Source organism: Globicephala melas, chromosome 13 (genome assembly GCF_963455315.2).
Source record: "Globicephala melas chromosome 13, mGloMel1.2, whole genome shotgun sequence".
Taxonomy (NCBI): Eukaryota; Metazoa; Chordata; class Mammalia; order Artiodactyla; family Delphinidae; genus Globicephala; species Globicephala melas.
Genome location: NC_083326.1, coordinates 24,814,448 through 24,828,041, shown reverse-complemented (window position 1 = coordinate 24,828,041; position 13,594 = coordinate 24,814,448).

The following is a 13,594-nucleotide window of genomic DNA, read 5'->3' as shown; positions in this document are numbered from 1 at the left end:
AAATACTTAGCTCAATGCTCTACTCATTATAAGTACCCAATAAAATGTAATATACTTGTTTTTAAACCTTCCAGCTGTCTTAAATTCCAAGCTTTATTGTATAATCTTTACAGAATGTAAAATATAAGAACTCCAAATATTTCACTACTCTCCTCCCACAAGACTGTCTTGCTTAATGGAATTTTATTAGTAACTGGTTTTAAGGTATACTATGTTTTCTCTGAACTTTCCATGGTAACTTAGTTTTCAGGCCACATGTTCATCAGTCTGCTATAAATGTTCTATTGAATGTATATAGCCTTTTCATATGGAATAATATAGTACCATGGTTAAGTACACAGAATCTGCAAATAGAATCCCTAGGTTCAAACGCCAACTCTGTCATGTACTAGCTTTGGGGACCTGTAAGTATAATACCTGCATCCCTCTTACAGTGTGAAGAGTTCATTCTAATGTTGAGAACGATGCGAGGCATTTAGTCAATGTTAGACATCATTACTTATTACAATGGATTTTAATTTAGCAGTTTAAATATAATAAATAAAATTCATTACTGTGACAGTCTTGAAACCTTCATATGTGGATAATTTTCTTTGGAAGTGGTGGGTGTATTTTCCGTAAGAAAGAGAAGTTGTTTTTTGCATAATGCATCAAGCATAAGGTGCTCACAGATGCCTAATTAGTGGCATGCTTCACAAAGGACATGCTTGGTGAAATTGCTGTGAAAATACCACATTCTGGTTGGCAACCCAAACTTTTAAATTCAGTCACCTTCTGGACAAGTGGCATTTATTTTTTTGATACCTCATCTAAAAGATCACTCCCTTCAGTTTATAAGAGACGAATTTTCTCTGATTATCTGGAGCACTCAAATAAATAGAAATCTTTCTCTCTGAAATATTGATAGCACCACCATAAATTGTCCTTTGTCTAAATGTGACAGTAACTTCTGGGTCTTTATAAGGAACATTCTTCTACATAATTTGTATTTATCAATATCGTATTTTACACTAACATCATAAATTTATAGTAATTAATTTTAATGAAAAATTATGAGGCTCTAATATATTCAAGGCACTGTCTCACATTCAGGGAATATAAGTAGATCTAGGATAATGCTCATGACCTCCACAATTTATATAGGGTAATGATGAATGTGCACTAAAAAAAAAATAAGAAAATACAGAGTTCAAGATCAAATGAATTTTAAAAATTAGGGAAAATCGATACTTTCTAGTTTGAATGTAAGAGTGCTCAACTGTGTCTTGGAGTATAGGTGGAATGAGAAGAAAGAAAAGAAGAATGAACACAGCAAATCAAGATAACAATTTAAGCAAAGAACAAAGTTTGGTGTACATTAGACATGGTCAAGAAACAAAAAGAAGATCTTACTGAGAGGCTCTTCAGTGAGGCTAATGGCAGACTCCAGGAGCACTCATGCCAAGAAGTACCTCCCAGAACTTCTGCTGCCAGTGTCCTTGTCCCACTGGTGAGCCACAGCCACCTCCCACCTCTGCAGAAGACCCTCCAGCACTAGCAGCCGTGTGGCTGACAGGGTCTTGCTGCTCTGGCCAGGTGTCAGGCCTGAGCCTCAGAGGTGGGAGAGCCAAGTTCAGAATATTGGTCCACCAGAGACTACCTGGCCCCACGTAATATCAATCAGTGAGAGCTCTCCCAGAGATCTCCATCTCAATGCTGAGACCCAACTCCACTTAACAACCAGCAAGCTCCAGTGCTGGACACCCCATGCCAAACAACTAGCAAGACAGGAACACAACCCCACCCATTAGCAGAGAGACTGCCTAAAATCATACTAAGTTCAAAGATACCCCAAAACACACCACTGGACTCGGGCCTGCTCACCAGAAAGACAAGATGCAGCCTCATCCACCAGAACACAGGCACCAGTCCCCTCCACCAGGAAGCCTACACAACCCATTGAACAAACAATACCCACTGGAGGCAGGCACCAAAAACAACAGGATTACGAACATGCAGCCTGCAAAAAGGAGACCCCAAAACAGTAAGTTAGTAAAGATTATCCAAAATCTTTACTAAAGATAGTAAAATGATCCAAAATCTTGGAAACAGAATGGAGAAAATACAAGAAATGTTTAACAAGGACCTAGAAGAACTAAAGAGCAAACAAACAATGATGAACAACACAATACATGAAATTTAAAATTCTCTAGAAGGAATCAATAGCAGAATAACTGAGGCAGAACAGCAGAAAAGTGACCTGGAAGATAAAAGAGTGGAAATAACTACTGCAGAGCAGAATAAAGAAAAAAGAATGAAAAGCATTGAGGACAGTCTCAAGACCTCTGGGACAACATTAAACACACCAAAATTCGAATTATAAGGGTCCCAGAGGAAGAAGAGAAAAAAAAGGAACTGAGAAAATATTTGAAGAGATTATAGTTGAAAACTTCCATAATATGGGAAAGGAAATAGTCAAGGAAATTGAAATCATATCAAGTATCTTTTCTGACCACAATGCTATGAGACTACATATCAATTACAGGAAAAAAACTGTAAAAAATGCAAACACATGGAGGCTAAACAATAAACTACTAAATAACCAAGAGATCACTAAAGAAATCAAAAAGGAAATCAAAAAATACCTAGAAACAAATGACAATGAAAACATGACGGCCCAAAACCTATGGGATGCAGCAAAAGAAGTTCTGAAAGGGGAGTTTATAGCAATACGATCCTACCTCAGGAAACAAAAAACATCTTAAATAAACACCCTAACCTTACACCTAAAGCAATTGGAGAAAGAAGAACAAAAAAACCCCAGAATTAGCAGAAGGAAAGAAATCATAAACACCAGATCAGAAATAAATGAAAAAGAAATGAAGAAAAGGAGAGCAAAGATCAATAAAACTAAAATCTGGTTCTTTGAGAAGATAAACAAAATTGATAAACCATTAGCCAGACTCATCAAGAAAAAATGGGAGAAGACTCAAATCAACAGAATTAGAAACAAAAAAGGGGAAGTAACAACTGACACTGCAGAAATACAAAGGATCATGAGAGATTACTACACACAACTATATGTCAATAAAATGCACAACCTCGAAGAAATGGACAAATTCTTAGAAAAGTTCTGAGACTGAACCAGGAAGAACTAGCAAATACAAACAGACCAATTACAAGCACTGAAATTGAAACTGTGATTAAAAATCTTCCAACAAAAGCCCAGGACCAGATGGCTTCACAGGCGAATTCTATCAAACATTTATAGAAGAGCTAACACCTATCCTTCTCAACCTCTTCCAAAATATAGCAGAGAGAGGAACACTCCCAGACTCATTCTATAAGACCACCATCACCCTGATACCAAAACCAGACAAAGATGTCGCAAAGAAAGAAAACTACAGGCCAATATCACTGATGAACATAGATTCGAAAATCCTCAACCAAATACTAGCAAAGAGAATCCAGCAGCATATTAAAAGGATCATACACCATGATCAAGTGGGGTTTACCCCAGGAATGCAAGGATTCTTCAATATATGCAAATCAATCAATGTGATACACCATATTAACAAACTGAAGGATAAAAACCATATGATCATCTCAATAGATGCAGAAAAAGCTGTTGACAAATTCAACACCCATTTATGATAAAAACTCTCCAGAAAGTGGGCATAGAGGGAACTTACCTCAACACAAAAAAGGCCATATACGACAAACCCATAGCCAATAACATTGTTCTCCATGGTGAAAAATTGAAACCATTCCACTAACATCAGGAACAAGACAAGGTTGTCCACTCTCACCACTATTATTCAACATAGTTTTGGAAGTTCTAGCCACAGCCATCAGAGATGAAAAACAAATAAAAGCAATCCAAATCAGAAAAGAAGAAGTAGGGCTTCCCTGGTGGTGCAGTGGTTGGGAGTCCACCTGCCATTGCGGGGGACATGGGTTTGAGCCCTGGTCTGGGAGGATCCCACATGCCGCAGAGCAGCTGGGCCCATGTGCCACAACTGCTGAGCCTGCGCTCTAGAGCCCGCGTGCCACAACTACTGAAGCCCTCACACCTAGAGCCCATGCTCTGCAATGGGAGAAGCCACCGCAGTGAGGGGCCCGTACACTGCAGCAAAGAGTGGTCCCCACTCGCCATAGCTAGAGGGAGCCCAAGTGCAGCAACGAAGACCCAACACAGCCAAAAACAAATAAATAAATTAATTAAAGAAGTAAAACTGTCATTGTTTGCAGATGACATGATACTATACATATATAATCCTAAAGATGCGACCAGAACACTAATAGAGCTCATCAATGAATTTGGTAAAATAGCAGGATACAGAATTAATGCACAGAAATCTCATGTATTCCTATACACTAATGATGAAAAATAGGAAAGAGAAATTAAGGAAACCCTCCCATTTACCACTGGAACAAAAAGAATAAAATACCTAGGAATAAACCTACCTAAGGAGACAAAAGACCTGTATGCAGAAAATTATAAGACACTGATGAAAGAAATTAAAGATGATACAAACAGATGGAGAGATATACCATATTCTTGGATTAGAGGAATCAATATTGTGAAAATAACTATGCTACCCAAAGCAATCTACAGATTCAGTGCAATCCCTATCAAACCACCAAGGGCATTCTTCACAAGACTAGAAAAAAAAATTTCACAATTTGTATGAAAACACAAGACCCCGAATAGCCAGAACAATCTTGAGAAAAAAAAACCGAGGTGGAGGAATCAGGCTCCTGGACTTCAGACTATCCTACAAAGCTACAGTAATCAAGACAGTATGGTATTGGCACAAAAACAGAAATACAGATCAATGGAACACGATTGAAATCCCAGAGATAAATCCATGCACATATGGTCACCTTATCTTTGATAAAGGAGGCAAGAGTATACCATGGAGAAAAGACAGCCTCTTCAATAAGTGGTGCTGGGAAAACTGGACAGCTACATGTGAAAGAATGAAATTAGAACACTTCCTAACACCATACACAAAAATAAAGTCACAATGGATTAAAGACCTAAATGTAAGGCCAGATATTCTAAACCTCTTAGAGGAAAACATAGGCAGAACACTCTGTGACATAAATCACAGCAAGATCCTTTTTGACCCCCCTCCTAGAGAAATGGAAATAAAAACAAAAATAAACAAATGGGACCTAATGAAACTTAAAAGCTTTTGCACAGCAAAGGGAACCATAAACAAGACGTAAAGACAACCCTCAGAATGGGAGAAAATATTTGCATATGAAGCAACTGACAAAGGATTAATCTCCAAAATATACAAGCAGCTCATGCAGCTCAATATCAAAGAAAGAAACAACCCAATCCAAAAATGGGCAGAAGACCTAAATAGACATTTCTCCAAAGAAGATACACAAATTGCCAACAAACACATGAAAAGCTGCTCAACATCACTAATTATTAGAGAAATGCAAATCAAAACTACAATGAAGTATCACCTCACACCGGTCAGAATGGGCATCATCAAAAAATCTACAAACAATAAATGCTGGAGAGGGTGTGGAGAAAAGGGAAGCCTCTTGCACTGTTGGTGGGAATGTAAATTGATACAGCCACTATGGAGAGCAGTATGGAGATTCCTCAAAAAACTAAAAATAGAACTACCATATGTCCCAGCAATCCCACTACTGGGCATATACCCTGAGAAAACCATAACTGAAAAAGAGTCATGTACCACAATGTTCACTGAAGCACTATTTACAATAGCCAGGACATGGAAGCAACCTAAGTGTCCATCGACAGATGAATGGATAAAGGAGATGTGGCACATATATACAATGGAATATTACTCAGTCATAAAAAGAAACGAAGTTGAGTTATTTGTAGTGAGGTGGATGGACCTAGAGTCTGTCAGACTCTTACAGAGTTAAGTAAGTCAGAAAGAGAAAAACAAATACTGTATGCTAATACAGATATATGGAATCTAAAAAAAAAAAAAAAGGTTCTGAAGAACTTAGGGACAGGACAGGAATAAAGATGCAGATGTAGAGAATGGACTTAACACAGGGAGGGGCAAGTGTAAGCTGGGAAGAAGTGAGAGAGTGACATTGACATATATACACTACTAAATGTAAAATAGGTAGCTAGTGGGAAGCAGCTGCAAAGCACAGGGAGGTCAGCTCGGTACTTTGTGACCACCTAGAGGGGTGGAATAGGGAGGGTGGGAGGGAGACGCAAGAGGGAGGGGATATGGGGATACATGTACACGTATAGTTGATTCACTTTGTTATACAGCAGAAACTAACACAACAATGTAAAACAATTATACTCCAATAAAGATGTTTTTTAAAAAAAGAAATACATCAGTTACCTTATTGTACCGTATATCAACCTGTGTTATTTATTTATATATTAGATATATAAAATATATGTGAATCAATGTGTATATATATATATATATTTGTAAATATAATTAGGACTTTCAAAAAAAAATCTTACTGAATTAAAATGACAGGAGGAAATGCAGTAAAGGCAGGTCAGAACCAGGTTGGGAATGGCCGTACACATCAGACTAAGGGTTTGCAAATTAATTCTGTAGTCAATACAAAACAACGGAAGAGATGGAGCCTGGGGGATCTTATGGAGTTGAGAAAATTTGTGGTAGCAGCATTTTAGATTCATTATAATGTAAGTGAAATATCCGAATATAATCAAATGAAATATTCTCTTATCTAAAATACTAAAACTTGTGAATGTAATTATTAGATTTTTTTTTGTAAACAAATGTGTTAATACAGAGATAATATTTATCCAGGGCAACCCAACAAGACCAGAATCCTGTCCTTAAATCTTCATTTATCTCTGAAAGTTCTGAAAGTGAACTATATTAACAGATTAGAAGATTCAGCCCATCAATACTCTTCTTTGCTAATAGGATCTGGCCTCCATGTAGAAAGTCGGTGAGCTAGGCTAGATTCTGCCACCAAGTTCTTTAGCGCAAACCAGAGGCAGATTTGGCTCTAAACGTGACCCACGAAACATGACTATCATTAGAGAAAATGTGTCCCTTGTCAGCGTTAGACTAGCCTGGACCTTCTCAGACAGAGGCAAAGTTCACATCAACATCTGCATCAAAGGAAATAATTTACAAAGAAGGAAAGAGCAGAGAGCTGTAGATAAACGACTCTTCTTTCTCCTAAGAAAGAAATACTATCACTATGACCTAAAAAAATACTGTTATATGCGGCTGTAAAATATTAATAAACAGAAACGTCAGTTAAATAGAGTTGGGAGCCAGAAGGAGGCGCTCTCATGCCCTAACGATAGCACAGCCCAACAGGAAGATGAAAGACTCCTCTTGTTTCCTGGCAAGGACTCAGCAGGTGAACAGCCATGGGCTCTTGGTTTACTGTAGCCCTCCCATCTTCCTTTGCCCTCTATAAGGGTTCTCCTGCCCTTGCCATGCGGGGACACATGCAGCTCACCATGGTGGCAGACCCAGCATTGCAATTCTCTGCTGATCCTGAATAAACACATCCTTGCTGGAGAACTATCTGGCAGGTCAACGTGGTCAGTCTAGAAGTCTTTTTCAGGACTGAAAGTGAAAGAGTTCTAAGACTGGGGGTCTTTCTTTGAGAAACTTCCCCCTGCAAATTTTTTGTCCTGTCTTTAAAGTGTTTCACAGCCAGTCCTGGGAAATTTGGGGTCTATTTTTTTCCTTTTCTTTCATGGGAGGAAATGAAGTGAGTAATGGAAGGTCACACCCCTGCTTTATAAGGTTTATACATGTTATTATTTTCTCGGGTGCAGAATTGACTAGAAATTTACAAAGAATGGAGGAAACAAAATATAGGGAATAAATAAGAGATTGGAATCTGGAGCTAAATGGCCTTGGGGTTGAATCCCTTCTGCCACTTGCTGTGTAACTTTGAGAAAGTTAATTAGCATCTTCAGGCCTGGCTCTTCATCTGTTAACTGTGGCCACTGCATAACTCCCTGATAGGCCTGTTGCCAACCCCACAGGGTGTGTGTTTTGTCTCTTTGCACTGATGAATCCCTAGTATCTACGGCGGCAACAGAGACACTCAATGAATATTGGTCAAATGAATTTAAAGAAATGCTTAGCAGAATGCTTGTAAAATGTAAATGGCGAGATGGATATTAACATCTATTGCTTTATTATACCTTATGGATAATACCAGAAATAACAGCAAAAATACCTCTTTTTAAATGTGAGTAGAATGCTGTCAAATTTTTACTACTATCTGTAATGCTGGCACCTTGTTTCAGATGGATAATTCAAGGAAGTATATATCTCTTTCTATTTTATTAAAATATTTGAGTCAGTAATATATATTGAATTTCATTAAATTCCCTTTCAGAATGAAAATAAAGTTTTTCTCCTTTAAAGAGCTCTTTCTTTCCTCCTTCCTTCATTCCTTTCTTCCTCCCTCCCTCCCTCCTTTCTTTCTATCTTTTTCTTTTTCTCTTTCTTTCTATATTTCATCTCCATGATTCATTTATTTTGTAACTGAAAGTTTGTACCTCTTAATCTCCCTCACCTATTTTACTCACCCCTCTCTCCCTTTAAAGATTTCTTAGAATTGTATCATCATCGCATTATTATAATAAATCTTATGTATTCATTAGTAGTTCTTCTAATGTAGTACCCTATTTTATTTGACGGTATTATATTTGATGGCTTTGTATCTCCTTTTAAAAATAGATATGACACCTACAAATTTTCCTAAGATTTTAAGATTTCCCTATCAAGATTACACTAATGGGCTTCCCTGGTGGCACAGTGGTTGAGAGTCCGCCTGCCGATGCAGGGGACATGGGTTTGTGCCCCGGTCCGGGAGGATCCCACGTGCCGCGAAGCGGCTGGGCCCGTGAGCCACCGCCACTGAGCCTGCGCGGCCAGAGCCTGTGCTCCGCAACGGGAGAGGCCACAACAGTGAGAGGCCCGCGTACCGCAAAAAGATTACACTAACAACAAATTTTGAAGCCACTGATATTCCTATGCTCAAGGACAATTTAATTATTATAGTGTTGTCTGTTCTTAAAGATTGAAAAGAAGTTGTCTATAGAATTATCTTTGTCTTATTTCTTGATAGGTGGTCATTATTTGACAGTGTTTTCAATTTACCCTAAGAAAAACATTTGGTTTATTCTGCTTTTCTAACTCTTATTTCAATTTTGAGTTTATAATTCCTAGATAAATCAAAGGTGAACAAAATTGACTATCTTTAAAAGAAATCACAATTACATTTATAATCTTTTCTTACTTTAATGATCTTTTATAGTTGTAAAATGGGATTTTTTTCTTGAAAAAATTATTGACAATTGGGTCAATGAAGGCATATGAATATAAAGAGAGAGGGAGGCTTGAGTACATGTGATGTGGTCCAGTCTGAAGCTTACGAGATGCTTCACATTTGAATATTCATTCCATTCACTTTGATCTGGTTTCCATGGCTCTCATGGACTAAAAACGTTTTATGTGGTAAATTACTGATAGTATTATATCTTCAGAATCTTTTTGATACTAAAAGATCTAGTAAAAAGTATTGTCTTTCTCAAATTTCGGTCTGCGCCAAGACAAAGCATACGTTGCAGCATATTTTTAATACATGTATATGGGAAAGATATTGAAGTCAACACATATTCATTGGCTGATTATTGAGTGCAAAAAACAATATATGAATCAGGAAATAACAAAGAGTAAAGTACACCCTGTTGTCATAGATTTTATATTTTTAATCAAGGGAATGAGATGACTGTCTAACGGCTTTAATGCACGGCAGAAACTGACGTATCCTACAAACAAGATTTTAACAAAACGTATCGGCAATACCAAGCAAACTGTTGGAAAAGTGAAGGCCACAGAGGAAGAAATGTGTGAGAAAATCCAGATTAAAAGTGAGAGCAAGGCTGGAAATTGAGATCCAATGGGACACAGCTTAAGAAGAGTCTTTAGTCAGCTGCGGGATGCAGAAAGAAGTGTTTTAGTGCATGATCATACAAGAGAATTATGAGCTGCAGGATTTTAGGTTGATAATGGGAATGGCCAGAGTGTTCAGTGGAATGAGACTAGGGGGGAAATCCGAGATGTTCGCACGCAGTGATAATGCGGTTCAATGTGCGATTGGTTCTTTAAGGGATGGATTATGATGGAAAGCAGATAAAGCTACTATGACTTTCCTTGTTTTCGAATGCAGGCAAAATAGCACTGAGGGCAGTTTCTCTGCTTAAGTGATTCAGAACTAACGTGAGTTCAGCAATAGCTATTGAATCAATTGATTAATGCAATTTAAGAATCAATCCATTGAATTAAACCTGTTAAAATGAGTTGAACTTTTAAAAATTAACAATGGTTGAAAATTGGGGTGGAGAGTATTACCACTACCAACACCACCAAAAAAAAAAACCCTTTGATTTTTAAATAAGATCTTTTGGAAACATTTTTACCCTGAAATGTTAAGCATTTTAAGAGAAAGAAACATATACCAAAGAGGCAAATTGATATCTATTATTTTAAAATAGAATACACTAGATTTTTAAAGAATACCGACTTCTTGGGTAATTGTACGAGTTTATAAATGAGGCTTTTATGTTCTTTCCGCAGAGCAGGAAAGAGGATCTGCAGCTTGTACGCGGCTGTTGACCTTTAATAATAAGTATTTAATTGGCTGTCGTATGTACAACCTAATGAACTAATGCACATGTATTATGAGACACGAAATTCTGACACCCACCTTCCTTCTGCTCCACAGCAAAAGAAATATCTAAGTTCTTTTTAAATCAGTAAGCCAAGGATATTGAAATTCTAAAGCATTTGGAAAATTTCTTGCTTTTGAATCTTGATATCCCATAGGAAGATAACTTTCTTCTAGAAATATTACTAATCTTCTAGATCAATTTTTGAAAATCAGATGGGCCATATTACATCTTTATAAAAGATTTAATACATAGGTATAAATAAGCAAAAGTCACTGGAAAATTGAAAAGTGTAGCCAATCAGTTGTCAGATTTGTCTAGATAATATCTTATGAACTGTTTGAAAGTTTTCTCCTAGGGAATTTTACTTTTGAGTGAATTGTCTAAATTGACTATATATGTTGGTGTTTTAGTGGCAGATTTTAGAGTGTATCCTGGGGATTCCGTGGGAGAGTCCCTCAGACACCTTCAGGGCTCATGAGGTCACAGTTATTTTTATAATAACTATAAGACTTTAGTCGCCTTTTTGCTCATTCTCTTATGTGTGTACGGTGACATTTTCTAGAAGCCAATGACCTACTATCACAACAGATTAGGTACAGAAGCCAATATAAGATTATAGCTATTTTCTATTAAGCAGACATTAAACACATTTACAAAAACTATAAAACAAGGTCAATGTTCTTGCTAATTTCTTTGTTTTGGGGGAATCTATTTTTCATAAAATGTTATTTATATTCACACATAATTTTTAATACTTCTTTTAAAGGAATTAATAACTTGCCCAAAGTTGCAGAGCTAGTAAGGGGCACAGTTAGGATAGGAACTGAGCCACTAGACAGGCTTGTGTGTTTACCATCCAACCACCAGATTCTGCTGCCTAAAAGAAAAGAATAAAAGGAAAGGAAAAAAAGAAAGATTGTGTAGTGTTTATGAGATACCATTTTATTTTATTTTATTCCTAAAATGTTAATTACTAATCACTCCGTACTTCAGTTTACTATCTTGAAAATAATGATGTCAACACTACTTAACTCATAGGACATTGTTAGTATTAAATGAGTTAATCTATGTAGAGATCTAAAAACAGTACAAATTAAGCACTGCATTGGTGTTTGCTAGTATTAGTATTATTGTAATTGCTATTGTTTCTTAAAGAATCTATTGTCTATTTACTTTTGTTAAGTTGATTCCTTTTTGATAGTATTACAAAATGTTTCATTTAATTGAACGCTAATTACCTAATCTTTTAAAAATATTTAATTAATATAATTAATTGTAATTAATCAGTCTCTATAATAAAAGCACATTTTAATACATATTAGGAAGGATTAAACTAGCTAGACATGATGATTTTTATGTGAGATAACATATCAGTCCCTAGAAGGTGATAAAAAATTTGCATAGTCATTCACTAAGTGTCCAGTCTGTATTTGTTTATGGAATAAATAAAATATAATCACATGCATTCTCAAGGGAGCTTAATACTTTTGCTGGACCATGTTTACCCCTGGGCTCCTTTTTGTCCTAACCATTCCTGCCACCACTGCTGCACTACGTATGTCTTGGTTTCTGACCTACTTCTTCTCTGCTTACACTGTTTGGATGGGCTGCCTGGGAGAGCATTTCAGCCACATGCACGGATCTGGGAGCAGAGGAGTCAGCTCTCCTGGGGCTTATCAGGAGCCCAAAAATCCTTACCTACAGCTCCCCAGCACACCTGGATGGGCTGTCTCTCCTTCTGGGTTTTCTTCTTCCCCATTTCCTGACATACCTGTCTATACCTGCCTCAGGTTCTGCTTAGTGGGAAAACCAAGCTAAGAAAATGTCAAATGGAGAAATTGTATCTGTCTAAAACACCTCAAGGAGGTTTTTGTTTGTTTTTGTTTTTGTTTTAAAGACATTTTATGAAAGCTAAATCCAGAAAACCCAGGTCCAATTAGGAAGACTAGTATTTTTTTTGTTTGTTTGTTTGTTTTGTTTTTGGCTGTGTTGGGTTTTCGTTGCTGCACGTGGGCTTTTCTCTAGTTGTGGTGAGCAGGGAATTCTCATTGCGGTGGCATCTCTTGTTGCAGAGCACAGGCTGTAGGCTCATGGGCTTCAGTAGTTGTGGCACGCGGGCTCAGTAGTTGTGGCTTGTGAGCTCTAGAGCACAGGCTCAGTAGTTGTGGCCACGGGCTTAGCTGCTCTGCAGCATGTGGGACCCGGCCCAGGGCTTGGACCCATGTCCCCTGCATTGGCAGGTGGATTCTTAATTGCTTTGCCACCAGGGAATCCTGGAAGAGTAGTATTTTGTATGGAAAGTCCAATAGGTAACTTTCTCCAAGAGAGGTGATTAACACGCAGCCATCCTTCCCACTGTGGACAAGGAAGCAGATCAAAAGTGGGGAAATGGCGACAGAATTAAAAGAAGTGAGGAAAGTGATCCAATAGCATCTTATCCTCCAAGTGGCATTAAAGCCTCAATTATGAAGAAGGTCCTCATGAAGCTGGGCGAGCTAAACCCATCCCTGCTCAGCAGGTATAGATGTTCAGTGAGGTACGTTTCCAGCATTTTAATTTCACATACCTATGGCTTCCTTTTCTGCTCCTGTAAATTATTTTAATATCATAGAAAATGACATAAATAAAGGGGAGAAAAGGGTAAGAGGAAACTTTTGCTACTGATGTAAATGTTCATTATCTTGGTTGCTGTAATGGTTTCACAACTGCCTTCCTAAGTCAAAACTTATCAAGTTGTGTATGTTAATAGGTGCAGTTATGTCAATTAACTCTCATTAACTCTGCTTTAAAGATTAAATTAAGTCAGACAGAGAAAGAAAAATATTGTATGATATCACTTTATGTGGAATCTAAAAAATAAAACAAACTAATGAATATAACGAAAAAGAAACAGACTCACAGATATAG